This window comes from Sapajus apella, unplaced genomic scaffold (assembly GCF_009761245.1).
Source record: "Sapajus apella isolate SASKATOON/1434 unplaced genomic scaffold, GSC_monkey_1.0 scaffold4, whole genome shotgun sequence".
Lineage (NCBI taxonomy): Eukaryota > Metazoa > Chordata > Mammalia > Primates > Cebidae > Sapajus > Sapajus apella.
Window position 1 is genome coordinate 50,107,276 of NW_022436944.1, and position 25,929 is coordinate 50,133,204.

The 25,929-nt window shown below is 38.2% G+C and overlaps 1 non-coding gene across 1 annotated transcript; it reads left to right on the top strand.

Annotated features, from left to right (window-relative positions):
- The first annotated feature begins 20,189 nt into the window (after positions 1–20,189).
- LOC116545108 lies at positions 20,190–20,330 on the top strand. Its single transcript, XR_004266192.1, has one exon. It is a non-coding gene; the product is annotated as a U4 spliceosomal RNA (small nuclear RNA).
- The last annotated feature ends 5,599 nt before the right edge of the window (positions 20,331–25,929 follow it).

A 25,929-nucleotide genomic window follows, 5' to 3' on the forward strand; every position in this document is an offset into this window, starting at 1 on the left:
AGAGGGAGAGAGCACCACATCAAAGGATTCCCTCACGGGACAAAAGAATATGAACAGCAGCCCTTGAACCCCAGCTCTTTCCTCTGACACAGTCTACCTAAATGAGAATGAACCAGAAAAACAATTCTGGTAATATGATAAAGCAAGTTTCTTTAACACCCTGAAGATCACACTAGCTCACCAGCAATGGACCCAAACCAAAAAGAAATCTCTGAATTTTTTTCCAAGAAGAAAAATACTTCAGAAACTCAATCATTAAGCTATTCAAGGGAGCACCAGAGAAAGGTGAAAAACAATTTAAAGAAATAATAAAAATCACAGGATATGGTTGAAGAAATCCTCAGAGAAATAGATACAATAAATAAAAAACAATCACAATTTCTAGAAAGGAAAGACACACTTATAGAAATGCAAAATGCAAAATACATTCAAAAGTTAAAACAATAGAATCAAACAAGTAGAAGAAAGAACTTCAGAGTTCGAAGACAAGGCTTTTGAATGAAGCCGATGCAACAGACAAAGAAAAAAATGAACAAAGCCTCCAAGAAGTTTGGGATTATGTTAAATGACCAAATCTAAGAATAATTGGTGTCCTGAGGAAGAAGAGAAATCTAAAAGTTTGGAAAACTTATTTGAGGGAATAATCAAGGAAAACTTCCCTGGTCTTGCTAGAGATCTAGACATCCAAATACAAGAACACCCAGGAAATTCATCACAAAAAGTCTTCACCTAGGCTCATAGTCATCAGGTTATCTAAAGTCAAGATGAAGGAAAGAATCGTAAGAGCTGTGAGGCAAAAGTACCATGTAACCTGTAAGAGAAAACCTACCAGATTAACAGCAGATTTCTCAGCAGAAATCCTACACACTAGAAGGAATTGGGGTCCTATCTTTAGCCTCATTAAACAAAAGAATTATCAGCCAAGAATTTTGTATCCAGCAAAACTAAGCTTTATAAATAAAAGAGATAAAGTCTTTTTCAAGCAAAACAAAGTAATTCTTGATGCTGCATCCCCCAACTAGCTTCTTCTGAGGCCTCTCAAACATGTGAAATAAAGATATTCTTCCTCATTGTCCTGATCAAGTAAGCAGGCTGCTATCTTTTCAAACACACACACACACACACACACACTCCACATATATGCACAAAATAATTTTCAGAGACAAGTCTAGAGCAATATTTCTGCTATAGTTTAGATATTTGTTATCACAAATCTCATGTTGAAATTTGATCCCATGTTGGAAGTAGAACCTAATGGGAGACATTTGGGTCATAGGGATGGACCCCTCATGTGTAGATTAATGTCCTCCCTGTGGGGGATGGAGGGTGAGTGACTTTTCCCTCTATAGTTCCATGAAACCTTGTTGTTAGAATGAGTCTAGTGCTGCCTCTGTCTCTCTAATGACAAGTGGAATCACCTTTCTAACCAAGTGATTTCTGTACAGTCAGCTCCCCTTCACCTCCTGCCATGAGGGGAAGCAGTCTGAGGCCCTCACCACAAGTAGATGCTGCTGTCATACTTCTTGTGCAGCCTGTAGAACCATAAGTCAAATAAACCCCTTTTTAAAAAATAAATTACTCAGGCTTAGGTATTTGTTTATAGCAACACAAATGGACTAAGACAGCTTGCCTATCAGGGGTGATTTTGTCCACCAGAGAACACTAGCAATATCCAGAGAACATTTTGGTTATTACAATTGAGGGTGGGAGTGCTGATATCATCCGGTGATTAGAGAACAGGGATGCTACTAAACATCTTATAGAGCTCAATAGGCTCTCACCACAAAAAATTATCCAGCCCAAATGTCATTAGTGCTAAAGTTTAAAAACCATGATCTAGATATGTAATGTAATTTACTCTGCAAAGAGTCCCTGTTCATAATGATACATTTTATACTACTTAATAGAGGGAGGTGGAACTCATAGCATAGCCACATGAATCCTGTCCAAAGAAATATTCTCTACCATTTCAACCTCATTCTTGGCATCTCTGACTCCATCTGTAAGATAAGATGGGTGGTCTGCTAAGAATCTCAAAGCTGGTTCTCATGTAACTTCTCTACATTTCTGCTTTGGCAGTCTAACACCATGCATAGGAATGTGGGTGTATCTGACACATTCATACTCTGATGCTTTGCACTTTTCCAGATGGCCACAGAGTAATGTGTTACCCATTTCTGGAAGCGTTCAAGAGACCACAAGAGCATCTGTCAAGGAAGAAAGTGAGGGGATTTCTTTATGGCCTATTGAGTTTTCTCCAAACACTTGGAGTATCTGATTGTTTTCACAATGAGTCTATGAAGCAAAGTGTGCCTGAGCCAATGTGTTGGAAAACAAGTGGTCATAGGCACTGTATTTTTACTGGGACTGAAGTGTTGGCTGGCTCTCTTCCTCAGCCCTGCACCTGCAGCATAAGACGCTCCTCTAGTGGAGGAAGACATTCAGGCTCTTGGGTCTAAAAAGCAGCAGCACTGTGCATCAGTGAACATGTTCAAGGCTTGGCAGGATTCAGAGAAGGGTTTTCTGCTAACCTTGCCTCCCTGACTGAGCAACATCTTACAGGTATTAAATTATGAACGCTTTGAGAAATTGCTTTGAAAACAGCCCTGCAGAAATCCAAAGTAAAGCTGGTATTCCTCCAAATGTGGCATTCACATGAAGGAAACATTATCCCAAAGGCATCCACAGGACTTCAGAGAGCATGAAATAATAGAATAAAAGCTTTCTGGCAGTTAGAAACCAGAAGAGTTTAAGAGATGGGAGGAGTCTGTGGCTTAATTTTAGCCCTATGCCACTTTCCACTATTTTTCTGGAAAATAGTTGAGGTTGGCATGTGTTTTGTATAGTTTGTGTGGAATTCAACAAAGAAGAGGAAAAAGGCAGCACTTTAATAGGTTTCTTACATGAAGAAATAAATTCTACTTTCTCTGTTTATGCGGTGGGCAACCTGTTAACACACTGCTGGCTGAATTACCTTTGACTTAAAACATCTGAAAGCAATAAATTCAAGTTTCATCAGGTAACTCATAGGAAAGGCACTTTCCCCTCCACCGGTTTTGAATGTGCATCATAATCACCTGGAGGGTTTATTAAAAACACAGATTACTGCATTTCTGATTTAGTAGGTCTGGGGTATAGCGTTGCAATCTGCATTTCAGGTGAGTTCCCAGATGATGCTGATGCTGCTGGTCTAGGATCTCTCTTTAAACCATTATCCTAAACAAATATGATCAGATTTATTTTAAACCAATGATTATTCATGACATGTCTGAAGTCTAGGAATCACTACTGAACCTGGAAAGTGCATGGCCAGGGACCTGTCTCCTTGAGATCTGGCTACCTCCTTGTGTAACTGCCACACTATGTGTGGGTCACTGTTGCTGTTGCAGCCCCTCGACTTCTTTATCTTGAAAAACTTTCAGACGTAAGTACAGATGAAAGGATTTCAATCTATATAGATTCTGCTCTCCAGTGTGTTTACTTATTACTTTATTCTCCATAGACCTTCCACAAGCAACGGCAAAGATGACCATCAGCAGCCCCAGACTTACCTTCTACCAGATTTGCAAACTGAGTGAATAGATACTTCTTCCCAAGCAGAGTTCTCATTGGCTGACTTGGGTCACATGACAACTCCTGAACCAATCATTAAGATAGAAGGGATTTGGTATTTTGATTGGCCAGGCTTGTTGACATGCCCATCCCTGGAGCCAGAGGTGGGGTCACCCCCCTACACACAAGCTGCATGGTAGACAATAGGAAAGATGTGATTCTTCAAAAGCGGAAGGGCTATGTTATCAGGAGAAAGAGCTAGGCAAAGAGAAACTACACGTGTCCATGACAATGTGCTGGAAGCAAAGCCTGGTTAACTTATAGTCTTGGCAAGCAAAATGATCACAAAGAAAATCCAGCCTCTTTTTGGTACCAGTGAATGAAACAAATGACCAAAGAGCTTAAGAAACTAGCCAAGGTTTACATAGTAAGTTAGAGGAATAATGGTCCCAATTTTGTTTTTGTTTGTTAGGTTTTCATGTTCTCTAACCGTTCTAGGGCCTTCACTATTGGGGATCTGCCTGAGCCTTTCCTGGTAATACAAGATCCAAAATTCAAAACCAGTTTGTTTTACCTCTCTTCAGTCCCTACTGATAGTACTGTAGCATGTTTGGATTGAAATTCAGACGAATCTAGAAAGTTGATTACTTTTAGGGGGGATATTTGCATATACATCCTTGGATGTTCTCCTTCTCTGAAAAGCTAGCAACTAGAAATAATAAATACAATGATGGATATTTCCGATGCTGTTGGCAGGAGATCCTACTTTGAAACAGAAAGTACATTCAATCAGATCATATATTCATCCTCTGCATAGCATCTACTCTAAAAGATGTCACCATTTTGAGTAAGAGGAGGTAATATAGAAAAACATTCATGAAGCATTATCCTGTGAATATAGTAGTTATTTAAAAAATTACATGATCTTATTAATGCCAATAAATATGAGTATAAACACAGAACAAGAGATGTTTAGAAACCTATTAAACTGTTAATAGTATTTGTATTTGACCATTGGGATTATGGGTTTTTTTCTTTATACTCTTATAAAGGAAACCTTAAAATATGCACAAACTGCTAGTAAAATGCATGCATGCATGTCCTCTGTTTTAACACACTGTTGATTATAAGAGCACTGTAGAAATATCTGCTTTTTAGTTTAAAGAAATACTATTATTTTACTACCTTTTAAACATTTTAATCAAATGTCTGACTTATTCTTGGATGGAAATAATAAAAACTCAGGTTTTCTTTTTTTTTTTTAATCAAAGGGAGAAGTAGTAATATGAGCTCATGCCTTGGTTGCAAGCTAATGATCACATTCTACACAATGTAGATGTGTCAACATTTTTAAATGTTCACATTAAAATAGACATCTGCCATAAAAAATAAACATAAATCACTTGCCAAAGTTGTAAATTCACAGACATTGAAATAAATAACTAAAAATGAGTGTTTTCTAAACCCTGAGGTCTCTTGACAATGTTCATAGGCCAACCCAAAAGCCAAGTACAAATAATGCAGGAATAAAACCAGAAAATGACGTCAACTAATTTGTACTTGACTTCATCATAACGTGGCTGTCTGGTTTTGCACATGGATATTACAAAGTCTAATGACAGCTCACTTTTAACAGCCAAGATCATCAACAAAGAATCTTAATGTTAACATTCATCTGTTTCAAAAAGAGTATTGCATGTACAAACACCAACAATTTTTACTGATCATGGGTGCCATGGTTTGGTTTCCAAAAGCAGACTGGAGACATAACTGCAAGTGAATGACAAAGTGAGAGCGAGTGAATGAGAAAGTGAAAGAGGAAAGGAAACGTAGTCAGTAAAGGGTGATTATTCAGCCATCTTGCACAAGGACAAAGGGAAATTAGTTCCGTGGAGAAACTTTAGGAGAGTGGAGGAAAACAAATACTTTGAAATTATCCCATCCAAGGGATGAGGAACTGGGGTATTCGTATACATATTCCAGAGAGTGTATGGTTGAGCACTGCTCCTGAGAGTCGTTAATTACCTGATTTCTGGCCTGTGACTCATGCTTCTAGGAAGATAAATCTTCTGTGAGTCTAAGAAAATAAGTCCTCATGCACAAAGATGCAGGCTCTGGCTGATGGATGTCAGCATGAGCACACCGACAGGTCCAAAGGAAATAGATGGAGTAATGGCAGCCTCTGCTGCAATGGGTTTATAGGTCAGCGCCTTCACCTTTAGCTCACAGAATATAGCACATTTCTTTCTCATCATTTACAAACATTTCTTACAGAACGCATCTCTGTTTTCCTTCATCCAAAGGTCATATAATTACTTGTTTTCTGTCTTACAGTTCGTATCACTGCCTGGTAGCCACTTCTGGCAATAACGATTCAAAATCTCTTTGCGGCAACTCTAGAAATGCTAAATTGCAAATTCTGTTTTGACATTTTCAAAAGGAGTTTCTGCACTGCTAATTTTATGGCTCTTCTACAGAAGCTTTGCTGCCCTGCAGATCATTCACAGAATGACTTTTCTTCCTTGAAACTGCCGACTTGAGGTGAGTGTCAAAACCTACATTATTAGGCAGCAGGAAGTCTGAACCTGTAGTCTATGTGGTCTCATGTCTTCATTAAATCACAGTATCTGAGTATGTGCAAATGCAATGGCCCTATAAGTTATAAGATGCATCAGCATTGAAGACCCAATAGATGACAAAACTGGGATTAACAACCCTCTAAAATAAGAAGTAACTACCCTCTTATGACAGAGGAAAACTAACTGGCTCAGTTACAAACACATTGGCCATTTACTGCAGAGAAGACAGAAGCCAAGTTTTTCTTTTTTTGGAAAAATGTTATTTGAGTCATTATCACCACCTTTCACCTCCTCAAACCCAGATTCCCTTGACCATCAAAAGAATTCAATATTATTATATACACATACTCACCAGGATTTCAGAAATGCTAAAATATAGGAAAAAGTCATGTATCTTTGAATAAAAAAGGAATATAACTTATGCAGAGAGATTTTTTTTAACAGTGTACAACAGAAGTCTCTTGGGAGAGAAGTATCTTCATCTGAGAAAATGCTTTAATAAACCTGAGAGAAACAGATCACTCCTTGGTAGGTATAGGGTGACCAGGTAACAAAACTGCAAGGTGGAATGGGATGGAGTTGCTCTACATAATAGGAGATACAATTTGAACCCATGGACAATGCAGAAGAGAAGGATTAAGAAGCAAGGCTAAGAGAACAGAAGAAGGGGAGTCAGACCAGGGAAGAGAGGTGGGGCTCTGTGCAGACAGTAAAATTCCACTGTGAAAGGGTGCTACCTACTTGTTTGTTGAGAAGGTATTTTTGTTTCTAAAAAGTTAATCCTATTCTTGTGACCTCAACTATGCTCCCCTCAGTTAAGGAAAGTCTATGATTCTCACAATTAGTTTGGGGTGTGTGTGTGTGTGTGTGTGTGTGTGTGTGTGTGTGTGTGTTGTGGAAATGGAAAGGAAAGAAATCAACTGGGATTCAAGCCAAGATGGACGTCGGAAGGATAGAGATAGCACACAAGGCTCACAGACCTGGGAACCTATAGTGGCGCTGAAACCATAAGCTCCACCAGGAGATGCCATGGGATGCAGTACCTCCATACCCAGAGAAATAAAGTGAGATTGACCCAGTTGTGTCTATGTACTAAAGGCTTAAGTGACCTTCAACTGAAATTTGACATATATTTATGTAAGTGTCTGTGCTGCTTACCAGTCATCTTACAACTTCACAGAAAACCTTATTTTTTTCTTTAGGTAACTTCTTATAAAAACACATACTATATACTGATGCCATTTAAAAACATAAGTACACATTTTACATACTCCCATACAGTGGAGTTGTATTTTTGTCTCTTTTCTTGAATTGCCCTGCAACGAGCATACCTGGCTTTTATTATTTAATTTGAGGCAAACTGTTTTTCAATCAGTAGCACTAAGGAAACGCTAGATGAGAGGAGATGGCAAGTGACCTGTTTTAATTTTTGAAATTATTATTGCTTCTGTTTTACAAAATAAGTAGATTTTTGTAAACAATAAAGATGTCATGACCAAATTAGCATAAAGAATGTAGAGAAAAACCTAAATGCCAATTGCCATGAAAATACTGTATTTCTTCCAGGTGATGCTTACCTGTTTCATTTTCTGGTAAAAATATGACTATTGTGATGATACATTTAATTGCTTATATATGAAACCCCATGGGATATAGATATTAAATATCATTGCTTATTGAACTATTAATAATTCAGTAGGTTTTCATGATTCAGTGGATTATCTATGATAACGACATAGTAAGAAGAGTGAATTATTGGAATATATTTTATGGGATGGTTTATATTAATTAGCTGTATGCTTGTTTGACTTTTATAAAAGTATACTGCCTATATATAAGTACTGAAACATTTCTGTCATCATGTGTGCTGCATTTTTAACTGTAGTTAGCTTAGGGTGATGAACTTATGGATGGTAATTCTCTCTCTTCTTATGTTCCTAATTTGTTCCAATTTACTACAGGAGAAAAATGCCTACTTGAGTTTTAACTTGGTTTTGTTTGTTTTATTTAAATGTGGTACATAGGAAAATAATCTGGTACAAGATGTAGAAGAATTAAAAGAGCTAGAATATAATCAGTGCTTAGCAGTTTATCAGTAAGTCATCTAAACTCTCTACACTGGAGGGTATTCATCTTTAAAATTGAAGAATAGCCTTTCTTTTCTGAAAGTTTAAAGAGTATGCTTTGTTTGTTTTTTATTTATTTGTACATATTTATGAGGCACATGTGGAATTTTGTTACATGAATAGATTGTGTAAAAGTCTCAAGTAAGGGCTTTTAGGGTTTCCACCATCTGAATAATATACATTGTACCCAATGTTCAATTTCTCATTATCTGTCCCCTACCCGCACACCTCCCAATCTCCATTATCTATCATTGCACTCTCTATGTCTATGTGACCATTTTTTAGCACCCACTTATGAGTGAGAATATGTGCTATTTTTCTGTGCCTGGCTTGTTTCACTTAAGACAATTATCTCCAGTTTTATTCGTTTTGCCGTAAAATGCATGATTTCATTTTTAAACGCCTGAGTAGTATCCAGTTGTGTATATATACCATGCTTTTTTAATCCAGATATCCGCTGATGAACACTTAGGTTGATTCCATAACTTTGCTATCATAAACAGTTCTTCAATAAACATATGACTGCAACTATATTTTTGATGTATTGATTGCTTTTACATTGGGTAGATACCCACTAGTGTGATTGTTGAATTGAATAGTAGTTCCATTTTTAGTTCTTTGAGAATTCTTTATACTGATTTCCATAGAGGCTGTATTAATTTACATTCCTACCTGTAGTGTGTAGTTCTATTTTCTCTGAATCCTTGCCAACATCTGTTATTTTTTGTCTTTTTAACAATAGCCATTCTGACTAGGGTAAGATGACATCTCATTGAGGTTTTGGTTTGCATTTCTCTAATGATTAGTGATCTTGAGCATTTTTTCATATACCTGTTGACCAGAGAATAATCTTTTTAGCTTCTTATGGCAGAGGGGATCATGTTTTTCTGTTTCTTTCGTATCTCTTACAAGGCTGTGTAAGAGATTACAGAGCCAAGCTTGTGTTTAATAAATGCTTGGTGTTTAGTACTTAACAAAAGTGATAATTATAATATTATCAATAACATATGTTTATTATTAATAAAATAAGAATATGTTTATTATTAATAAAATAAAAATAAACATGCTTGGTATTTAATAAATATTTGCTGGCTGATTCAAGGAATGAGGCATTCATGAATATTTTGAACTATTCAGCAAGAAGTCAAGCTAAGGGATAATTATTACACAGCCAGGATTGAATAGCTCCAATAACCAAACTGCCAGGAGAATCCCTAAATGGACACACACTGTTACCAAGGAAGGGTTAATCAGCTATGTCATGTTAGGGGAATCACACCAAGTTTACTTTTTTAACAAACTTGCTTTCACTTTTCACTGCAGACTCACCCTAAATTCTTACTTGTGTGAGATTCAAGAAGCCTCTCTTGGGGTCTTAATCAGAACCTCTTTCCTGTAACATATTAACATATCACACTTTTTCTAATACAAATAGGATTATACCAACTATATCCCTGTAAATGTTAATTTTTCATTTAACATGTCATAAGCATCTCTCCATGTCAACACATTTATTTCTACCATATTATTCTTAATGGCCACCTTATGTGAAAATATCACATTTTATTGACAGGAATTTATTTTTTTGTTTCTTGCTATTAGAAGCAATGTGAGTTGAAAACTCTTGCACATTCGTCTGGGCATTGAATTAACCATCACACTTCCAGGTTCCTTCTTTGTACATATATCCAGCCTTAGGCAGAGACTATTGCCTGCACTTATTGGCAAGCAGGGAATTCAGCAGACCTCCTAGCAGATGGTCTCTTGTTTCCCCAGTTGGAGTCAACTGATATTTGACTAAACTGAATGGCCAATTAAATTCAGAATCAGATTAGCTTTTCCTTCTCGTCAATTTGATTTGCTGTTAATCCATGTAGATTACATAATCGAATTTTATATTTTGAGCACATATTGCTTTCTTTATATATTTTATCTTTCCTTTCTCTATATAAAAATAAGGCATATATAATAAATATATTGAATATAAATTATAGAATTATAAATATACTGAGTATATTATACATTCAGTATAAATCGTATATAAATTGTGAAAATTTTATTTCAATTTTGAAGGCTCATGAACATTCTCTACCATTGATAGAGCCAGTCATTTTGTATACATAATCTCTAGTAACTTTCCAGAGGTCACATGGCGAATAGCGGCAGAGCAGAAAGTGGAACTCAGATTCCTGGTTTATGTTTGTTCTTTACAAGGATAGCACTGCTCGTAGAAAGAGGTAATGGTAAATAATACTGTGCTTAGCTTCAGAGCCGAGCTCAGTTTTTATTCCAATAGATTAAAGTACATTAGTAGCCTTTCAAGACCTTGCTTAATTACAAATAGCCTTTGATGTTTGCCGTATGTGTGCAAAATTCCTTTGTAGGAGAAAAAGAATTTAAAATCATAAAAGCCTTTGTGCTTCTGACACAATGAGACATACTTTTAAACATTGATTCACATCCAAATTTATTCTGGGATGATTCCTGAGGCAACATCTAAATATGCGAACTTGGAGACAACCTTGCTGCCAACAGGGATTAAAGAATTTGTGAGTCACTTCTTGTATTCTAGAATGGTTGACAAAGAAATAATGTGATTTGGGGGTTGATAGCAGTGGTTGAATGGAATCCCCTGGTGGGAGGTGGGAGTGGCTGGTGGTTTGTACTCTTCTGCTCCCCTTTAAAAAATCTGCATAGATATGGGGTGAGATCACCTCATTAATTTCTTTCTCCAATTAAAAATATTCTCATTTCCTTTTTCTGTCTTTACTTTTTAAGTACCAATTAATAGACTTCAATCGTGTTTGGAACATAGAAGGTACTCAATAAGCATTTTTTGGATCGAAGGATGAATGAATAAATGAATTTATTAAGCACACCAAGCAAGTGCCTTATTTTAGGAACTGAGGATATAGCAGTGAATGAAATGTCCAAAAATCTCTGCTGTGTTATTAAGCTTACATTTTAGCAAAGAAAATAAGGTAATAAATTAAAAACCAAAATGTCTATCTTGTGAAATATTGATAAGAACTTTAAAGAAAAGTAAATGTAAGGAGAGGAAATTGATACAGAGGGTGGGAGTGCTGTTGAAATTTTACAGTGGAATTGTCAAGAAAGGCACACCTGCCCCTAATATTTGTAAGTGTATGGGCAAGAATACTAATAGGGTCCACATACCATAAATGTAAATATTTTAAAATTATAAATTAAAATAACAAACTGTTAATTAAAAGACTTAGCTACTCAAGACAAAAAACATGTATTATTTATTATCTCAGTATCTGCGGGACAGCAATATGTATATATTTTATCTGGGTGCCTGTGGTTCAAGGTCTTTCCCAAGTCTGACATGATTATTCCATGGAAGCATTAGTTGGGCTATATCTCATGGCTTAACCGGGGGGAGGGGGGAGATTTCTAGAGCCATTCTTAAAATAGGACAGCTAGCAATAAATATGCACAACTATGTTCAGCAACTACATTGATGCTTTACCAAATTTCCTATTAGCTGAAACCCGAAAATCTCTGTGGGTACTCTGGGGACACTTGATATGAGGGACAATACAATGGAGGGGTGTCAGAGTGGAAAAAGAAAGTGATTCGCCTGTAGTTAAGATATACTAATTTTGAAATTTTACAAGAATATGACTATGAAGACATAGCTAGAGCTGTTCCCCTGGCTTTGGAAATGTCTTAAAGTTCAAAAATGCATTAGCTTCTTCATAATTCATCTCTGTTCTTGATGAAAATGAGCCAAGAATAAAGAAATCCCACATGAACACAATGGTACAATACAAAGCAGATGTCTTAATTTTCAGAATTCAGTAGACATTGAATTGATTCTTTATTCAATGTAGTCACTGTGTGACTTCATCTCTCCTGAGGGAAAGAACAGGGATAGAGATCAGCCTAGCTCTCTGGTCCCCATGATTCTGTATTCTCTTTTAAAAATATCTTCAGTGCATTCAGTGTCTCCAGCAAGCTGATGAAGACTCAAAGTTAGCTGACCTCAGGCTGAATGGAAGGTTCTCAGTGTCTCAGGCATTGATAGGAGGTGAAATCTCCAGTGCTGATACCCAAGAAGGCTGGTGGTGGTGGACAGGGTGCCTATAACGGGAAAGCCGGAGCTACCGCCAGAGTGGGACATCTGAAATGGGGAAACCGTCGCACTGCAAATGAGTTTCACCTGTGATTTTTAGCTAGGCTGGTTTCTTTCTGTTCAACTTTATTTTTATTACTTGTCTCTGTTTAACATGGTATTAATGGGTCATTTTCATTAAGATGGCATCACGCCCTGAAAATGATGCCTTAACTCGAAGGACAAAGAATTCAGCAATAACATCTGTCATTCTTTAATTAATTAGAGTGCACCTAATAAAACCCAGAAGAATGAATACCCTGTCTGAGCACAATTACATTATGTCTACATAAGGGCCTGCATTTGACTGTTCTGGGCTTCCCGTTTCTCCATATGTTGCAAAAATATGGACAACTTGAGGCATATCACAAACCTAACGCATACTGGGTTATGGGAGTCAAAGTTAAAGAGGGGTTCTGGAATTTAATTTTGCAAATATTCAGTTGAAAGAAGGATTTTTGCTGTTTGTTTAGGTTAAAATGTTTCAGCGAAATCTGAAATAAACTGATTAGTTGCAGGTCAGCAAATTATTTTTGTATTTCATAATTGTTTTTACTAAGTCCAAAATTAGCCTAAAATTTGGTAATTTTAAGTTCACATTTTTTTAAAAGCAGTCCTAGTTTCAAATTTGCTCATTTTCCATGCCTAGGGAGGTTCATGTTGTTCACATCACAGTGACCAAATTTTTGGTTTAGAAATTATGAAAATACTAACAATTTGGCAAAAGAAAATGTGTGTCTTACTTCCAGGTCTCATTTATTTTGTTTTGTTTTTACTTGCTAAAACTGCCAAAGTGGAAGACAGAAGAGTTAAAGTAAACGCTGCAAACTGATGGACAATCCAAATATTTCTTCCTGTGGCACAGGCTTTTTTGTTAATAGTAAATTCGGGAAGAATCTTTAAATCAGCTTCGAAAAATTGGTCAAGCCAAATGTAGGAGTAGCATTCAGTACAGGTTGATGTCTGCTGCTGCATTTACTGGCAAACAATGGCCATCTGCCAAGCCATATTCAACCCACACAGCTGTTTTCAATGATTCATTTCCCTTGATTTCCCAGCTGACCCATTCAGAAGCAGAATAGCGGTTTTCACACCCCAGTTTCTAGCCCTGTTGCTGCAAGGAGCCCTCCCCTTCAATTGTGGGAGTATTTTGAAGGCTAAAGTAAGATACAGTTGTCCTCAGAAGCAAAGTTGTTTCCATGCCTAGAATATAAGCAGACAAATAAGGCTGAGAAAAATCTGGGAAATGTTGATTTTATGGTGAGTGCTCTCCATGACTCTGATGCATAATATGCCTACCTCTCTGGCTTTCTCTCAAAGCACACCCTTACTTTAGCCTGGCATTCCAACCACCCTGGCAGTTTCCAAAGTACAGAAGTTTCTTTTACCCGTTAGTGCCACTACTATTCCTAATGGTAAGAATACACTTCCCTTTCTTGTTTGTTTGGAAAACTCCTGCTACCTCCAAGGTGCAGGCCAAGGATTAAAGCCTCTAGAAGCCTTTTCCTGAACTCTCCAGAGTAGGTTAGATCACGCATTATTAATGGAGAATGTTGCCCCAAAATTGGTGAAAACTGGCTCTTCAAAGGCAAAACAAATCTTACTTTTTAATGTATAAAGCACGGATACACATATAGCATGTAAACAGATGTGTAATTATCTGAGGCATTTCCATTTCATTATAAAGGAGAGAAATGTAAAGAAAATGTCTAAATAGGCTTTTTCAGGTGGTATTGATGAACTTTTGTTGAGCTACAATATTATTTAGCTTGTTTTAAGTCACTGATTTGGGAATTTCTGCTGCCCAGCCTTATTGTAGCAAAAGCTGACTTGTACCTTCTTTTTAAAGGCCATCTCCCCTTCTACCCTGGTCACAATTGGAAACTTTTTGAGGTCTGGGACACTGTTTTGGGTTTTACTGCCTCTACAGAACCAGGAACACTGCCGGAATATAGCAGATACTCAGAAAATGTATGTTCAATGACTTCAATGGGATCATAATTTCTCAGTCTTGCCGGGCACAGTAGCTCACGCCTGTAATCACAGCACTTTGGGAGGCCGAGGTGGGTGGATCACGAGGTCAAGAGATCGAGACCATCCTGGTCAACATGGTGAAACCCTGTCTCGAATAAAAATACAAAAATTAGCTGGGCATGGTGGTGTGCACCTGTAGTCCCAGATACTCGGGAGGCTGAGGCAGGAGAATTGCTTGAACCCGGGAGGCGGAGGTTGCAGTGAGCCGAGACTGCGCCACTACACTCCAGTCTGGCACCTGGCGATGGAATGAGACTCTGTCTCAAAAAAAAAAAATTCTCAGTCTTACTCAAGGCTTTTATACACATTGTGCTCTACAAAAGGGGCTCCCATCCCTTCCAAATGTTTCTGCATCTTATAATTTAATGGGTTGGTGTTTTTATGAATTTTTACTCCAGCTGCAGCTAAAGAAGTTATAACTCAAAGTTGAGCTTACAATGTAGATGTGTTCTGTTCAAATATCCAGTGAGTGCTTCCACTCAGCTATTGTGACATTGTGACATTGTTCTAATATCCAGTGAGTGCTTCAGCTCAACTATTGTGCCACTGTTTAACATACTCCATTTCCAAAAGGCATAGTACATCCACAGGGTAACTATGTCTCTGTCATGATAGCATTGTCACTGTTAACATCAGTGACATCAGAAGTACTGGGTGCTCATTTGCAGCCCTATTTGCAGTTTTCTACAGTGGCACAGATACCTGTGACTGTTTTAAATTACTAGAAAAGTCAATATTGGAAAACTTTTCTTAGAATGATTTGTACATGCTATTGTTTGACTGCGTTCCCTCTAAATTCATGTTGAAACTTAACCACCAATGTGATAGTATTAAGAGCTGAAACCTTTAGAAGGTGATTACGTCATGGGGTATCTGCCCTCTTGAATGGTATTAGTGCCTTACAAAAGAAGCTTCACCCAAAATTTACCCCTTTTTTAGCCCTTCCACCTTCCACCATGTGTGCATGCAGCAATGGGGTGCCATCTGAAAGCAGAGACTAGCACTCACCAAACAGCAAACATGCTAATGCCTTGATCTTGGACTTCTCAGACTCCAGAACTGTGAGACATAGATTTCTGTTGTGTATAAATTACTCAGTCTCAGGTATTTTGTTATAGAAGCATGAACAAACTAAGACAGTATATATCATTCTTTTATTTTATAAATCTATTTTATCACTGTCCCACATTATAACGATGATGGAGCAGAAAATGAGGGAGGATAGCTAACTCTTACTGAACATATACTATATTCCAGCCATTTTGCTATGCGTTGTCTATTCATAGCTTCATTTAACTCTCCCAATAGTCTATTACATAGATATCATATAATCCTGATTTACTGATGAGGGAGACTAATGATTAAGGCAATTAAATAGTCTAAGAACCCATGGTTGGATATCAGAAGGTTAGAAATCGAGCCTAGAAAAATCTAACTTCCGATCCTAAGCTTCTAAAGCACTATGCCAATTAAAAATAAATACATAAGATTGTTTCAAAAATACATAAATAAAATGCTATGTTCTAAAGGCATCTAAATAATGACAATTATAGTTGCTGTTAATAAGATTAAATAAATGGACAGGTCATTTCAACTCACACAGCAAGATGAAATTTTGGCTTAGGATAAGTGCATAATTTTAATTACAGGTTTACATATAAAAAATTACTATCTGCAAACTGTAAGAAGCTGAAAAATAGATTCCAAGAAAAATGTTGAGATGTTTTTGTCGAGGAATTTGCAGAACCAAGCTTGTTGTTAGTCGTTGATAGAAAACCATGAAGGAGTGTGTGTGTGGTGGGAGATGGAACTGGTGAAGAGAAGGTGGGGTAGCAAGAGGGACAAGAAGAGAGGAGAGAGAAAGGAGAAAGAGAAAAAAACTAAAAAACTAAATTCTAGTTCTTTGCTTTTAAAAATCCCCACTTCCCCCAAATTCCCACTCTAATTGCCAGCATGAATGAATTCTTTTCACAGGTGTTGGTGTTACAATAGGAGACCACTGATTTAAAAAAAAAAAAGAAAAATCTAAATTGGAAAGTGACTGCATGCCTCAGAAAGTGAAATGAGAACCGACCTTTCCCATTTCTAGGAGGCATTACATTTTCCATGTGGCAGCATTTCATTTGGCTCCATTGAAAGATCCAGCCACAATTCTGTAGGCTTTGAAAGCAAGATGGAAAGACTGGTATTTCTTAAACTTCGCTAGACCTTATTTTTTTTTAATTTTGGTGTTAAAACAGAGGGGAAGCCAATAAACGTCGAATTCAACCCTTTTACCTAAGGAATGTACCCCAAATGCAATCTCAGATTTCATTCTTATCCTGAAAATTCTCTTCTTCCCAAGAAGCCTTTTTGTTAGCATAATCTCTTTTCTTAAGACTTATTACCAGTGCTGGTTTGCTCCTGCTTGTCTGCTGATTTGTTACTGGGGGTAAATACCCTCCGCAGTGAAAGGATATGGTCTCTGGAGAAAGTCACACTGCCACTTCCTGCATTTATTAACCATGTTTTCTTGTGCATGTGACTCTTCTGACCTTCAGTTTCCTTACCTGCCAAATTAGGAAATAATATTTACTTCTAAAAGTAATCATAATTTGAATCAAGAAATGTATATTAGATTTCAGCTCAATACTTTTCCCCTTATTTCTTGCTTTTTCTGCTTCAGTTGTAAAATAATTTGGTTGCCAATATTTTCTCTAAGGCTTCTTCCAACTATGTTATGTTGTAGTTAATTTCTATTGTCAGAAATAGCTCTCGTGCTCAGCTTGCTTCCCTAGTTGAGTTTCCTGTGAAATGTTCATGGATCATCAGAGAATAGAGGCAAACAGGAAATACAGAGTGGAGGAGATACCATGCTGTGGTTTTAGGTGTACAGCTGACCACCGCTGCTTTTGGTTTGAATTAAGGAAAGCTACACTCCCACCACTGGAACAGAAACGTCTTCTTTTTGATAATAAAATTTCATCTCAAAATGTAAACATCACTAAACATGCATACGCGTTAAAACAATAAAAATTACAATTTCGTTATTTTTTTTTCCTTCTGCATAGAACACAATTACAATATGGAATCTATGCCATACAAAATATATACAAAGTTTTGTCCGAGCAAGACAAGGCCAGGCTGGGAACTGCACAACTGTCATACTTCAGTGTAGTGATCCAGGAAAAATGAAACATGGCCTTCGGAAGAATACTGGGTGGTAGTTTAAACAACAAAAAAAAGTTCTACAGAAAAGAAAAAAGAGCTCCGTGGAAATGATCTTGGACTCTTGGATTCAGCCTTGGGCCTTGGCTTCCAGAGATGCTCCACCAATGAACGGCTTTGGATGGGAAGGGGTTGCTTGTACGAGCCTGGGGCAGCTGGGACCCCAAAGCATGCACCCAACACATGCACACAAATAATACCCAGTCACCAAGGAGCCACAGCAAGCCCCGAACCCGACAATGACAATGCATGGTGGCTCGGTAGAGAGACTCCCGCCTGCTGAGGCTGACCACCTGCAGCGGCCCCATCACGCCACGCCAGGGGCCTCTCCAAGGTGAGGCCAGGGAGCAAAGTCTCCCACACACACACCCCGAGGCAGGCAACTGGACCCGGCAAGGACGCTGGGGCTGATGAGCCCACGTGATGTCTAAGCCACATGGGAAGGGGCCCCTTGCTCCTCGCAGAGCGCAGCCAGATACAGCGGCCCCTGTGCTGAGTGCGTGGCCGCACGGGCGTTCGGCCCACATGCCCGGTTTCCAAATGCCCACGCGCTCTGTCCTGTCCACGGGCCCTCTAGGAAGAGGCCAGGGAGAACAGGACCCTGAGCCCTGGGAAAAAGCTGTTCCATGCCCTCCTGCCTCCCTCCCATGACCCCCTTAGGTGACGCTACTTCTTTCCAACCCGTTTATTTTAAAATAAAAGTAAAGTTTGGAAGCTGTGCGAGAAAGGGAGAAATAGGGCAGGGCCAGGTGGCCGCACTGCAAGTCCGAAATCTCGACACGGGGTCAGTCGTAACCAAGCGTGGAGCCTCTTGCCTCGTGGACACAGGGCTCCCGTCTCCTGCCAAGTTCAAGTCCTCTGACGATGAGGGACAGGACAGCGGGCAGGGGGAGGCGCCTCGCCCTAAGGGGTGCTCGGCCTGTGTCAGTGGTAAGTGGACTGAGCACCACGTTCCGGTACAAAGTTCTCTGGGATGTCTGGAATGGATCTCAAACAGGCCTTCAAAGCCTCAAAATCAGGTAAATTAGTCATAGGGCCTGGTTCTCCCTGGGGTAATCCTGGTCTCAAAAACCATCAGCCACATCTCAGATTTTAGCTTTGGAAAATACGGTGACCAGAATTGCATATGGAAATGGACAGCGGAAGAGGTGGATAACCTGCAAAGCATTTCTTCCTGGCTGCGATATGACCAGCACATCACACCCTTTAGGCTGACTTCTAGTGCTGTCTTTGACTAAATGACTTTTTTTTTTTTTTTTTGAGACAGAGTTTCGCTCTTGTTACCCAGGCTGGAGTGCAATGGTGCGATCTCAGCTCACCGCAACCTCCGCCTCCTGGGTTCAGGCAATTCTCCTGCCTCAGCCTCCTGAGTAGCTGGGATTACAGTCACATGCCACCATGCCCAGCTAATTTTTTGTATTTTTAGTAGAGACAGGGTTTCACCATGTTGACCAGGATGGTCTCGATCTCCTGACCTCGTGATCCACCTGCCTTGGCCTCCCAAAGTGCTGGGATTACAGGCGTGAGCCACTGTGCCCGGCCCGACTAAATGACATTTTTAAATGGAAAAGAAAATCAGTGACACCTGCCAGATGTCAAAATAGTCAGGTAGCCTTGTAAACACAGCCACAACCAGGAGGGCAGAGACAAGGCTGTGCTATTGCTCAGATCACATCTTCCTTAGAACAGAAACTTCTAAAGCCACTCTGCAAGCTCCAGCTGAACACACGTTTCTCAAAAATGCCAGCTGAAAGGGTGATGGAAAGCTTTGTGGGACACAGAAAACAGAAAAGACAGTAGGGTGGTAAAGAAAGAAAGATCACTTTAATTCTTTTTCTTTTTACTGGTAGGCACCTTATCAACTATATCGTGTTCATTACATCGTGTGATTCTTTCAGTAATGCTGGACAGAAACACTTTAACACCACTTTACAGATGAGGAAAAAATGAGTTTCCAAGAAGTGATGTAATTCTCTAAAGTTAATCAACTAATAGAGATCTAGGTCAGGATTCAAACCCAGGCTGGGGGCTGTAGCCTGCCTGTCCATCTTACATACTGATTCCCAACAGCATATGAACTAGGAAGTGCAATTTAAATTAGTTTAAGCAAAAACAGGAATGTATTAATTCCCATAAGCAAATCATGATGAGTAGAAAGAATTAGTTCCAGAAACAACTAGTTCCAATGGATATACACACTGTTAGTTTGCTAACACCCTTTCTTCCACTCTTCTACCCCTCCTTCCACCTTTCCTTTCCTCTCATCTCCATCTTTTTGTTTCTCACTACATGTTAAGTTCATTCTCTTCTCCACATTTTCCCATCTGTCTAAATCCATTACCATGGGCAGCTTTGGTGTCACACCATACTAGGTAAATATAACTCCTTCCTGCCTTCTCAGAGAAATTACTAAGGGAATGGCTATTATTGTTGTGGTTTGCTTGCATATCTACTTCTGAACAATAATGGGAATGGTTACGATGACCTATTCAGGCTGGGTCATGTACCTAAACTTGTGACCAGGGGTCTGCAGTTTTAGAATTGGAAAGTCCTAGCTTTGCACAGTGGCAGTATCGTAGCCAATGAGGTTTATCCGAGGTGCGATTATTGCTAATTGAAAACTTTTCCCAATACCCCGCCATGATCACTTGAAATATAGTCGGCATTGGCAATTTTTGACAGTCTCTATGGAGACTGAATATTTAAAAAAAAAAAAAAAAAGAATTGGAAACCCCTTTCAGAACCACAATGTTGGAGAGGGAAGCAACCATTAATTCCAAAGAAGGGAATTAATGGTTGGGACCAGACAATACAATAAATGGCCACTCTCTGGTAGGGAAAGACTTTGGAGGTGGGTAGAAATGTTTTAACTCTATGCTGCTGCTTCCTGGGTGTGCCACTGCATTTAGTCACTGTAGTGAGATATGAGGTAATACATTTAAAGCGCTGTCAATGCTGAATAACTACTGCCAAATAAAATAATGACAAAGTACTAGTTAAATGCAAGGTTCTAGTATTGTTAAGTTTTGGTCTTTAATTTAAATTTTTTCTTATCATGATCTAGATGGGATACAATTTCAAAACTTTTTTCTTCCTACCCTGTGGCCTCTTTCTCCAAGCAGTATGTTCAAATAGATAGTAAGCTCCTGGAAAGCAAGGACAATATTTTCTGCATCTTTTCTCCTCCCACAGCACAAAGGGCTAGTCTTAGGCCTGTGTTAACAGTACGTGTTTAAAAAGCACTTGCAAACTTGAATCATTGTAAAGATCTACAGACTAGTCACATTGGAAGTACATACCCAGATTCAGCATTGCGTCTGCTGGTGTTCTATGTCCTGCCCCCATATGTATGTCTGAGAATAGGTATACAGAGTGTTAATATCACTTTTATAGGAAATTAGCAAATGGGTCATTTCCATCAATTTCTTTAACCTAAACTTGAAGAGTCATGTGAAATAGTTTTCATATTCAATAACATTGTCTGAAAATGAAGAAATATTATGAACGTTAAGCTAAGCCCCGACAACCCACCATGCGTTACGAGTTTTCGCTATTTAACCCTACTCTTCTCATGGCCGTTTTAATGCATTTCCACATATTAAGGATGCTCATGCTGATATCCTGAAATAACCTCAGCCAAGTTCATTATATATTTTGATGGAAAAGCACTTAAATCTAGAAGACAATTTATATTTATATTTTACAAGTTGGATTTGGAATAACTATTGAAGAGCTTTCTCTAAGTAACTCTGATTTTGAAATTCTAATTAAATTTTACATTTTATTCCACAGAAAAAATAAGCACATCATTATTTTGGATGAAATTACTAAGTATCTCACCCAATTATTCATGGCTTTGAAACACGAGTTACTGCTTCTTGTCATTTTGTCAGTGGACTGAAAACCGTCTTCCAGGAATACTAAGAATTGTGGATGAATAATGAAGAGACAGGATATCTGGGATACTAGGACTGATCTGCACTGTGTGTGTAGGATGTTCAACTGCTAAAGATGCTAGAACATTAATTTGGATGCCAACATTTCTTTTGCATGAAAATGGGATGCATGAATCACCTACTTTGCTTGAAATTGGATTGGTTCCTTCATCTTCTGAACTCTTTTAATAAAAACTCTGAAGAGCTTCTCATCACTGTGGAATGTAGTATAACTGCATAAGGCTGCCCTCCAGGACCTGCAGATTCCAACTTCTGCCTAAGTCCACGGGCCTCATCTTGCGTCATTCTCCCTTCACCCACATTGTGCTCCACACACATTTTCCTTCAGTTTCTCTAATAAATATAACATGCTTCCCACTGCTTAAGACAGCTGTTCACAAATCGATTCCCTCTGCCTGGAATACTCTCCTAGCCTTCACCTGTCTTACTCTCACTTGCTCTCAAGTTTCTGCCTAATAGGATTTGATCCTGACCTCCCAGACCATGTGAGGCAAGTTTTCATAGAGCTATGTGTTTTAGGTTTGAATTTCTAAAGCGCTAGTTCAGGTTTATAGTTTTTCCCTTAGTAACAAAGAGTTTTGTCCCAAGGCTAGTAGGAACTGAGAATAAGAGCAGGAATACTTGGATTCTTTCAATCTTCTTTTTCCTTCTTTCCAACTCTAGTGACCCAGAGAATAAGGTCAAGGAAACAGGAACTGAAAAAATGCAAATGCTGGAAGGTTAGAGATGGCTACCCATGAGCCCACACACCCCACTAGCTAGGCTAGTGGGGATACGAGGAGTAAGGCGCTCTTTGGAATGAAACCCCAGTGGAGAAACCACCCATGAATCTACTTCGCCTGGGCAATTATCAGTCTCTGCTGCCTGCTGTGTCTCCCTACGCAGCTCTGAGCACTCAGCTCCTTGCCTTGAGTACTGACGCTCTAGGCACAACCTTGATCCCAACTTATACCTAGTAATTTTAGCCAGTGCCCTTCTCTGTCCTTATTTTACACAGTTTACTTAAATGAAGACTGTATTCTGATGCCTACAAATGTATTTTGACTTTATAATTTCCCATGCAATTTTCTAAAATCACAAATAACATTTTCACGCAATTCCTGAAACTTAGCTAATAATCCAAAGATTTGTGGATAGATAATCCAAAGACTTATGGATAGATAAGAGGGAACGAGGCCTCTGATGAGTTGAGGACTGTTATCAATCTACAGTTCTATCACACATCTCATACTTTCTTTATTAGTAAAGATTGAAATAATTAATGATGTATTTTTCTAATTATTTGTTCACTGTTTTCCTCCCCAGTAGTCTATATACTTCATGAGGTTTGTTCATTGCTTTATCCCCACTGATTAAAACACAATAGATCTAGGCCAGGCGCAGTGGCTCACGCCTGTAATCCCAGCACTTCAGGAGGCTGAGGTGGGTGGATCTCCTGAGGTCAGGCGTTCGAGACCAGGCTGACCAATATAGTGAACACTTGTCTCTACTAAGAATACAAAAATTAGCCGGGCATGGTGGCATGCACCTGTAGTCCCACCTACTTGGGAGGCTGAGACAGGAGAATTGCTTGAATCTGAGAAGTGAAGATTGCAGTGGGCTGAGATCATGCCACTGTACTCCAGCCTGGGCGACAGGGTGAGACTGGGTCTCAACACACACACACACACACACACACACACACCATACAATAGATGCTCAATGAATATAGAGCAAATGAATAAATACTACAATAGAATGGGAGAAGGAGGAAGAGACTGGAGGAGAAAACAAAAAAAAATATGTTTTTCCTCTAATTTCTTAGTAGCTCAGGGCTCCAACAGTGTGTGCTCCTCCCCTTTCTTCTCTGGCTGCTCTTCCCCAAGTGTAAATTTTAATTTCTCTACCGTGGGCTTAAGTGCTCTACAACTGAAGAAAATAAGTCACTCATTATTGTGTGCTGTGGAGAAAACACGTTAAATGTTGGTTTTCAAATTTGCTTAAATCTTACTGAAATGTTTAGGGATATAAGTTATTTTAGAATAAGTCCTAAGTTTTTTTTTGTTTGTTTCTGTTTCAAATCTAATCTAAAAAGCTAGTTGTGAGTAATCATTATTCACAGACACTGAAGGAATTCAATATGCATTCCATATTGTATTTTCAAACTGCACTTTCAAATTGCATTTGAATAGATGCATTCAATGCATTTCAAATAACGCAAGGGGCCAGTAGATGGATTGCAGAGGCTTTCTTGAAATGCAGATTTTTTAAAAAATTGTCTTTAGACTTGGAAAAAAATTTTTGAAGTGATATGTGTGACCATGAAGATTCATCCACGGGATTGGAGCCTGCGTGTTTGGGCTTTCCTTTGAGGTGAGGATATAAATTAAAGCATGGATTGAGCAGCAGTAAATTCCAGAATACTTCCGATTAGCTGAGGACAGACTAATGTTATCACTGAAATTCATTTTTAAAAGTTTCTGACAACAATCTGATCTGAGACTTATAAAAATAGTTTGTCAGTTTAAAACATTACATTGAGTTATAAGAGATATTCTAATACAGTTCTAAAAATAAGAGAAGGAATTTGGGTGAACTGTATGAGTGCTTATGTTCATTCCATATTACTGGCTTGGTATTAGAAAAAGGCACCCACTGTGGGTAGGGAAGGAAAGACCCAGGCAGGAGCATACAAAAGGCTGTGGGCCACCTTTCACTCCCACCTTGAATAGGCACCTGTGCCCGACACAAACCATGAAAACATAGGCTATGACTTTGCTTCCAGTTTTAGCAAGATATGAAATGCATTGATAAAGTTTAATAAGAAAGATTCCTGTTGGGCCTCGATAGTTTTTAATACATTTATGTTCTTTTAACTAGCTTGAGAGACAATTTCACAAAATCATTAAAGACATGGGCTCCTGACATAAGACACAACTTCATTTAAATTGTGAATTTGTCACCCACTAGTTCAGTGACCTTTCCAAGACCTCTATGAACCTCAGTAACTTCAACTACAGTATTGAAATGATAGTGTCTTTGTTAGTAATTTGTGTTGAGGATTAAATAAAATCAGGTGTGTATCATGGCTGGTACACTCTTTGGTACATAGTAGATGCTTAATAAATGATAGTTGCTGTGGTATTGTTTTTTAATGGTAGTTTTCATAGGGAGCATTTTAAAATAAAAGGATGCTTAAATTGATATGAGTAAACAACACAGATCAAGCTGCAGCCCGCACGATTCAAACAATTGGCTCCAGTATATCAATATATCAAACTAATTTAATTGAAATATTTTCTTGAGTACTTAATTCTATCAACAAATAATAATGACAATTAAATAAATGGAATCCGTTTGCTGGTCTTTGGCAGTAGCAAAATATGTAACAAGCTGTCCATATTAATGAAGCAACCTGTCATAAAAATGCAAAATATAGTGAACTAAGAAAAGATACAGCTATACACATAGAAATGTCCACTTAACTTTTCACACTTCAGCAAATATTACAACTGCTCTTATTTGAAGATATGTCTTATCACATCCTAATTTTTCCATATAATGAAAAAGTTTATTTCATAGACATGCACGCACACGCACACACACACACATACACAGCTTGTGTGACACTATCAGAGCACACAAAATACAGAGGAGGTAGATGTGGTGTTCGTACTTTATATTTCAGTCCTAGTTTCACAGGCAGTCATTCTGCAAGTGGATTTCAAAAAATAATTACATTAATCAAAACTCTATTTAGTTTTCTATATCAGTATTGATTTCACCTACACTTGTCAAATTTATATTCTGCCTCTTTAATTACCTACCTCCTACTGCCTCTCACTTTCCTGAGCTGAGTATGTACCACAAATATGCTCACCATTGTCCTTTGAAATAAGACATCTCTGAAAACAAATGCAAAGAAACAAATTAAGTTTATTTTTCCCTACCTCCGTTCCTTATTAGACCTGCTGCTGAAATTCTTTGGTTTATTTGAATTTTTTAAAAAATCTACATTTGTTGTATTAGTAAATAACAAAATTACATTATATTCACTTCTTTACAAATTGAGAAATTATCTTATTCTTGGGACAACATTTTAAACCATGAGAATTAAATGGCAAATAAGGTTTTTAGAAGCAGTTTAAGAAGCTGACATGAAAGTCCTATGTGGTATCAGTGGAGAATGCCTAGAATTTAATGGCTGGGGGAAGAATACTAAATGAGGTAAAATGATAAAGTTTAATATTTGGAGGTACCTAAGTACAGAGTAATCAGTGATTCTTTGTATTAGTATTGCAGTTTTGTTGTGAGTCTGAAATTGTTTCAAAGTAAAATGTAAAAAAAAAAAATACCAG